Source organism: Manis javanica, chromosome 14 (genome assembly GCF_040802235.1).
Source record: "Manis javanica isolate MJ-LG chromosome 14, MJ_LKY, whole genome shotgun sequence".
Lineage (NCBI taxonomy): Eukaryota > Metazoa > Chordata > Mammalia > Pholidota > Manidae > Manis > Manis javanica.
The window spans coordinates 45,901,239-45,909,403 of NC_133169.1; the positions used below are offsets into that span (position 1 = coordinate 45,901,239).

An 8,165-nucleotide genomic window follows, 5' to 3' on the forward strand; every position below is an offset into this window, starting at 1 on the left:
CTTAAACAAGAATTGCAACTTTAATGTTGCATTCATTGAGGGAGAAATTCAGAGAAACAGGTCCAAAAAACTAACAGTTGAATATATAATCATAGATAAGGAACTGTTTATGAACAACTAAATGTTAATCATAGATGCATAAAAGCAATTATTTTGACAATATACAAATATTAACATATTACAAATAAGAATGTAGTGTTCAATTTCCTACCTTGTTTACTATTATGACATGGAATATATACATATCAAATTTGCTATATTGCATCAACTTGAACTTTTTATAAGACTGACCATCTAAGTACAGGATAATGGAACTTGTACCCATTATTCTGGATGTCTTTTTTGCTGATGAGGTTTACATAGATAATTCTACTTCTCCAACCATAAGCCCATCATTAAAAAGAGAATAAATATTAGTGGATAACTCATAATTTACTAAAATAACAAATGAAAAGTCAGACTAAAGGATATTGTAATGTGTTACATAAGCCTGATGGTTAATCAAATACTTCTGCCTGGATATGAATATATGCAGTTTAAAATTAAATATATATGTATAAGCATATGTATGTATATAGAGAGCATGCTAATTTTTTAGTGTAAATATATGAGAAAGAACTTAGAATATTTGCAGGTCTTGACACTGCTGGTCGCTTTACAAAGATTTGACTCAAATGAAAACCGTATGTCCAGGACTCCTTGACATCTGAAGGTGTCCAGATAACACAACCTTTTCAAATATAGATTAATTAGAAATTTTTAGAACTGCTTCCACAAAACATTCTTCCAAGGGTCTCAGTGCAGCTCACATACCCTTCCCTCCTTGCAGGTGCCAGGACCCGGATGCAACGACTGGGGCTGCCGTCCACTGATTGCAAACGTTTGGAGTTACAGTGGATGGGTGCAGGGATGGATGCAGCTGCCAGGCTTTCTTTGATTCCTGAGAATTAGAACCACGTTCTTAGAATGCTGAGGAGAAAAACCTATGGGAGCCCAGGTGCCCGGTCATGTTTGATGGTGGAATCTCACCCATTTCTTTACTGTGAAAGAAAATCTCTAATTTTGCCACATTTTTATGGGTTTCTTTTGATTCAAAGTTATGGTTTCCAAAGAATACATTAATCAAGCAACTTCCAACAAAGGAGAAAGAGGATTTGCGAGGATAGCAGAGAAAATATATAGGCAGTTCCTGATTATAATAGGGTACCCATTTCTATCGTCTGAAGTTGTAAAAGGTGAAGGTAACAGAAAAAGCAATTGAAGTTAAAATCTATTTCATAAAGTACAGTAGAAACCATGTAAAAACATAAAAAAGACTACAAATCTTCTAATGTATCAGTAGAGAAATTTAAAATAAAAGAAAAATGGTTAACATAGGATGCCCATGTAACTGAATTACTTGGGGTAAATGGAAATAGCATGTTTCCAGATGTTTAGAATTTTACAATCACAGTGAGATAGAATAGGAATGCGGGCAAGGGGCTGGATTGTGAAACACATTTTTGGCAGTGTAATTTTTATGTTCATGTTTATTTCTTCCTAATGTTTTATCTTGAACAGTTACACAGTTATAGAAAAAATGGAATGGCATAATACACCATTTTGCCATAGGACATTTATATTCCCTTTGCCCGAACTCACTAAATGCACACATACATTGTATCATCTGCACACATGTATTTTTAAGTGAATATAAACTAGTTTTATATTAAATCATTATTCTGATAGAAAACAACTTAAGTATTATACTTTACAGGTTGAAATAAGTTTGAAGTTGTGCTCAATTTGACCTGAAGGGTTGTAACAAAACTCCATTTGGATAGTCCTAATGATATAAAGATATGTAATAATGAGTAAAGGTTGTGTTAAAGTTTACTTGTCTAGCATGACAAATACAAATTTTTACAAGTGGATGGTATAATTATATTTTGAAAGAATGATTTAGCTGATTACAGAAAAAAATGTCATAACATTATTTTACTATTTACTTTTATCTTGCAATTCAATTCTTGAATATCCTCTGTTAAATTTTACCTAGACAGTTACAACAAACAAAATTTTACTCTTCTGTAATTTAGCTTTCTTTCAACTTACATTAAATTGAATAAGTATAAAATAAGTAAGTGCTTATTATTTGAATATTCTAAGTGCCAATTATTAGGGTAGTAACAATTTACATTTATGAAGAAGCCAATAATATTCTCCCTAGAGGAATTATTGTTTTTTCTAAGAAAAACATGGGTACTATAAACTATAAAATAAGTTGCAATATTCACACTGTATGTGGGTGAGGAGTTTGCTTTAGCTTTGGTTCCTCTTTTCCTTTAGGCAGATTATTTTACTTTCCCTTGGTTGAATGTTTTTATTGGGAATGAGCTCTCTGAAAAGGCAATGAAAGTGTGAAGTAAATTCTGCACTTTTTAAGCTAAAATCAGTAATTTGATATTGGTCAAGATGTTAGTATGGTATTAACATGTATAACTTAGATAAATTAGTTAAAATTTAATACTAAACAGGGAAGATAAAGGTTGTGGAATTTCTACTATTACAGAGTGTATGTGTAAATAAATGGTTATAATTGTTTAATTTCAGCCCTAGAAATTGTACATCCACATGCAAGTGTGTATCCAGATCCTCTGGCTGTGAGGTTCTCCTGTATCAAATGGATTCTCTGACCCGAAGACCTAAATGTGTGTCCTCTAAAATATCGGTCCATGAGACCTAACAGGCAGTAAGGATTCAACAAAGCAGGAAGAGTGATGAAATTTAGGACATTTTTGACTGCTTTAAATGATTACTTATCTATCCACTGGGTTAAAGAGGAAGGATATGCATTTCTTTAACAGTAAAACCTTAATAAGAAACACCTTCCTGTTCATAATTTTTAATGTAATTTATTTGGTATTAATATACTAAAGAAATGATAATATTTTAATTATCTTAAAAAATTCAAGATTTATCAGAGATTATTTTTGCTTGATTAACTAATTTACTTTTTCTCCATATAGTGGATCCAAGAAATAAACATTTGATAAAAGAACAGAGCTTCAGATGAGTTTCATTTCATTTTAAATGCAGGCAAAGGGGTAAGGTATATAATTAAGAAAGCTGTTCTCTGGATAGTATCCATGAGAGAGCTAATCTTGGCCAATTTAATATTTAATGCCTCAAGACATTAATTTTTATTGTAATAGTACCTTTTAAAATTTCATAAATTTACTACAACATTTTCTTAAACTGAATATATAAAGATGTAGAAAACTGAAATTGTGCTTCTGTAGAGCCTTGATCTTTGTGAACTGACAGGGTCGATGTTTTTTGTTTCACACTTTCTAACTCACTCACTAAACACCCACTGATTGAATAACTATATCCAAGTACATTGTTGTTAGTATAACCATTTTCTTTCCTAAATTTCATGACTTTAATATGATGAAAAGACTTTCTATTTTTCTCGTTAGCATGGTACAGATCTTGGCTATGTGAAGGAAGAGTAAAATCATCCCACAATAATATCAGAGATTCTTATTAAATATTGTATGGGGAAGAGGGGTGGGAGTGTGGTCAGAGTGGGTCAAGGAGAGACAGAGGTGCAGGCTTCCAATTATAAAATAAATTAGCCATGGGATGAGAGTAAAGTATTTGGAATATAAAAAATGGTATTGTGGAATACTTGTATATTATCTACAAATAGTATCTACATTTTTCATGGTGAGCATTTAGCAAAGGTTAGCATTGTCAGATCACTATGTTGTACACTGAAAACAATATAAAGTGTACACTAACTATATTTTAACTAAGTAAGGCTAAGAAGCAGTAGCCCTCAGGTAGCTGTTCATGATTTTATTAGTTTTATGTAATATATAAGAAATAGTAAAATTTTTTAAAAGATAGACATCCAGAATAATTTCTGCAGTTTTCAAAAGACAGACAGGCTGGCAGAAAGGCTGTGAGAAGGGAAGATACCAAGAAAGAATAGAAAGGAAAAGAAAAGAAGGAAGGATATAAAGAAATTCTGCATTACAAAAAACATGATTAATAATAATTTGATTCATCTGTATAAATAAATCTTTACAGGTAATTTGTATCATTTATATTATACATTTAATCTTACCAAATATATTGTTAATAATTTCCAGTAGATAAAATAAGTATGGAGGTTGAACCACTGAAAATGTTTATATTTTATTTTATAATCATCTTACTGTTTCTCTATTATGCACATGTGGTATTTAAAAATATAGTTTTCAAAGTGACAGAAGCATATATAGAAGTAATGATTTTTAGACCTTCAGTTAAAATTATTGTAAGTACAAATACAATTCAAAAATTAAATTGTCTTACTAAGAACAAGGGCTTCAATCATTTAAAATTTTGTACCTTCATATACCCTTGAATAATTACACATATGATGACATTTGTTTTAAGGACAATGGGATTTGAATATCATGTGAATATATTTGTTCCTAGTTTCACTCACATTTAGACACTACTGACCTAGTTTTATTTGATTTCTTAATTTAATTTTTTAAAGAAATATTGATGAGATTCAATATTATGTTGGTTTCACAGGAACACCCAAGTGACCCAAAAATTGTACCCATGACCAAATGTTCACCACAGTGAGCGCAGCTCCTGTGTCCCCACGGAATTATATGACAGTATTGTGAACTCTACTGTCTGTGCCGTGCCTCCATCTCTCTGATTAAATTATCTTAATATTAAAAGTTTGTACATCTCGTCCTACACATATTTACATCTGCATCGCCAGTGGTAAGCAGAGAAGCAGTCTGTTCTCTGGGTTTATGAGTCTATTTGTTTTCTTAGTTTACGTTTTATAAGATAATTAAAATTTTTAAAAAATACAGTCATTCTGGACATGTTAAAATTCATACTTCAATGAATAGGATTCTAATTTATAAAAGCATTTCCATATTTATTCTCACCAATACATTTTGTGTAAGCAGGAGACATACTATTCATTATTTTCCACACAAAATATTTTGGTAATTTTTCTTTTTTATATGTCTGCTCATTGGTACCAGCTATTAAAATATATACCAGTATTTATTTATTATTGTTTGTGGCCTTTTTGTGGTACATATAAGTGAAACCAGGGGTTAGGAGGAGGATTGAAAAAGGTGAAGGGGATACAAAGTTACAAACCTCAAATTATAAAATGAATTATTTATAGGAATGGAAGTGCAACATAGAAAATATGACCAATAATATAGCAATATTGGGGTAACAAGGGAATCTACATTTACTCCGGCAAGCACCTTGTGTTTGTGTAATTATTGACTCACTTTGTTATACATCTAATATGAACATAATATTGTATAAAAAGTATATTGCAAAAAATATATATACCTTGGAAAATACATAGCTTCTGCCTTAGAGGTGCTTAGAATTGAGATAGTGCATAAAATTATACACACTGAGATACTACAAAGCAAAATAAGTAAATGACCAAGTAGGTGTGAAGAAAACACAGGTAGCTCTCACTGAATTGTGATACCCCAAACACTGGGAAAAGGTCCACAATGATTTTTACTGAGAAGGTGAATTGTTAAATGTCTCCTCAGGGTCTCAGAGGGCTTCCTTAGTGAGAGGATCTGAAGACGAATATTGAAAGAAACAGCATGAAATCAGAAGATGATTTTAACAACAGTTGTAATAATTGGAAACTTCAATTAAATAAGACTAACATATTCATCACCAACCACACACAGTGTTTTTCAAATTTCTAATAAATAGTTACCTTGATTTTTCTCTAACCTGTGCTTGTTGACTTCCTTCCCTCCAGAAAGACCCCTGTGGAGAGAGGGGATAGACAGCTACAATCTCATCCCCGTGACTCACTTTATCCTCACGGGGCTCTCTGACCTCCCCGAGGTGCGCTGTCCTCTCTCTGTGGTCTTTGCCGTCACCCACCAGGTCACCTTGGTGGGAAACGGGGCCATTCTCTTGGCCATCGGAATGGAGAAGAGGCTGCACACACCCATGTATTACTTCCTGACCAATCTGTCCCTCTTAGACATATTCTGCCCATCAGCTACCGTCCCCAGGATGCTGGACAATCTCCTGACTGGGAATCACAGCATTTCCTTCCTGGGCTGTGCTTTGCAGCTTTATTTCCTGGTGGCCCTGACGGGGACTGAGGTCTTCCTTCTCGCTGCCATGGCTTATGACCGCTACGTGGCCATCTGCTTCCCCATGCATTACACCTTCATCATGACAAAGGGTCACTGTGCACAGATAGAAGCTGGGACCTGGGCAACAGGGTTTCTCAATTCCCTCCTCCACACAGTGTCCACCTTCCGACTGTCTTTCTGCAAGTCCAATCGGGTTAACCAGTACTACTGTGACATCCCCCAACTGGTGACTCTCTCCTGCTCATCCACCTACATGGCAGAAATGCTCATTTTCATCATAGGAAGTATCTTGGCAATCAGTGCCTTCCTAATTACCATCATCTCTTACATTTACATCATATCCACCATCCTAAAGATCCAGTCGGTGGAAGAGAAGTGCAAAGCCTTCTCCACATGTGCCTCCCACCTCCTGGTGTCTGTTCTATGGCACAGCCATCTTCACCTACATTCGTCCCTCTTCACGTCACCACTCCCCAGACAGGGACAGACTCATCGCCATGCTCTACTGGGTTCTCACCCCAATGCCAAACCCCATGACCTAGAGCTTGAGGAACACAGAGGTGAAAGGGGCACTCGGCAGGGTCTTATGTCATAGACCATGTTTACATTAATTGTAGCACTAACAGAATGAGTCAATATTCATTTTAGAATACATTTATAAGAAAAATTTATAGAAAACATTTTTTGACAGAATAAATACCTACATATACACTGTATTTTATAAACATGCAAACATACAGATAACTTTAATCATACCTATCTGTACGGTTATATGTCTATCTCTCTCAAAGGGGAACTTAATAATGGATTGTCCCCAAACGGACATTTCCGTAAGTAGCATAGAACATTAATTACACTATTATAGGAGGTATAACATGAGCCCGTCTTTAAGTTAACTTGGGTCTTTGTTCATGTCTGTATCCATATCTGTAGCTATACCTATACTATCTTTATGTTTATATCCACTTTAAATCTATATCTAAACATCTGTCCATGATGTTTGTTTTATTTCTTTGCCTCGTGATAGACTGCCTATGCTGATAAGTCTCTAGAATATTATCACTTCCCTTATCCTGTCTTTCAATTTTGGCTTCTACTTATTATATAGATCTCTGCTTTTCTCCTTTTTAAGATAACCCTGTCCATTCTCAGGACTACCTGTCTCTCCAAGAAGAGGACTTACTCTCTCTATGTCTGATTTAGTTATGTAATTCAGCTCACTATATTATGGTCTTCTTAACTTTATATTTTCAAAACTGAAAGCAACATCTTCTAACACACACACATACACACACACACACACGCACACAAACACACACACACCTTATCAGCTGCCATGTATTTTTGGTACCAGTTGTTCCCAATTACAGAGACTAAAATATCTGAAATTGTACTATGCCTCAAAGACTAGCCCTTCTGTTCAGTGTGATTAGAGAGCTGCTGTTTCTGATGGGATGGTGCACCTTTCTTACTTCATACCATTTCCCTGTCATCTCTAGATATGGGAATGTTTTCTCTGTTCACTAACACTTATGTGATTCTTTGCTTTATCTACAATCATGGATCATTTTCTCCAGAGGTTTCCTCAACCTGGGGATCCCAGTTACCTTCCAGGTTTAGTCTCCAGTCAGATGGTCTCTCTCTGCATTTCCAATTCTCTTTTCACTTTGGGATTCAATATCTTCTCTCCTCTTCTTTTCTGTGTTCTGTCCTTCCTTTATCAATACTGAATTCTTACATTATTCAAAGACATCCTGTTAACTCCTTCTCTTGACTGTAATTAATTTTCCAAGTCATTTTCAAATCTTTATGAAATGATTGCCTCATCATATGTACTTGTACCACATCAGCTAGGCTTTGTGCACGTCTCCTACCATACTTCGGAAACAATTCATTTCCCAAAGCTCAGCATTGCCCTGAAATACATCGTCTGCAGCATTCCAGAGCTCTTCATAGTAGTGGCAGGTCAACTGCCTGTCATTTGATTTTATACAGTGGGAAAATCCATAG

General features: G+C 34.6%; 1 pseudogene; it reads left to right on the plus strand.

Annotated features, from left to right (window-relative positions):
* The first annotated feature begins 1,099 nt into the window (after positions 1–1,099).
* Positions 1,100–6,766, plus strand: LOC108403894 (olfactory receptor 5B21-like; annotated as a pseudogene).
* Positions 6,767–8,165: the final 1,399 nt, after the last annotated feature.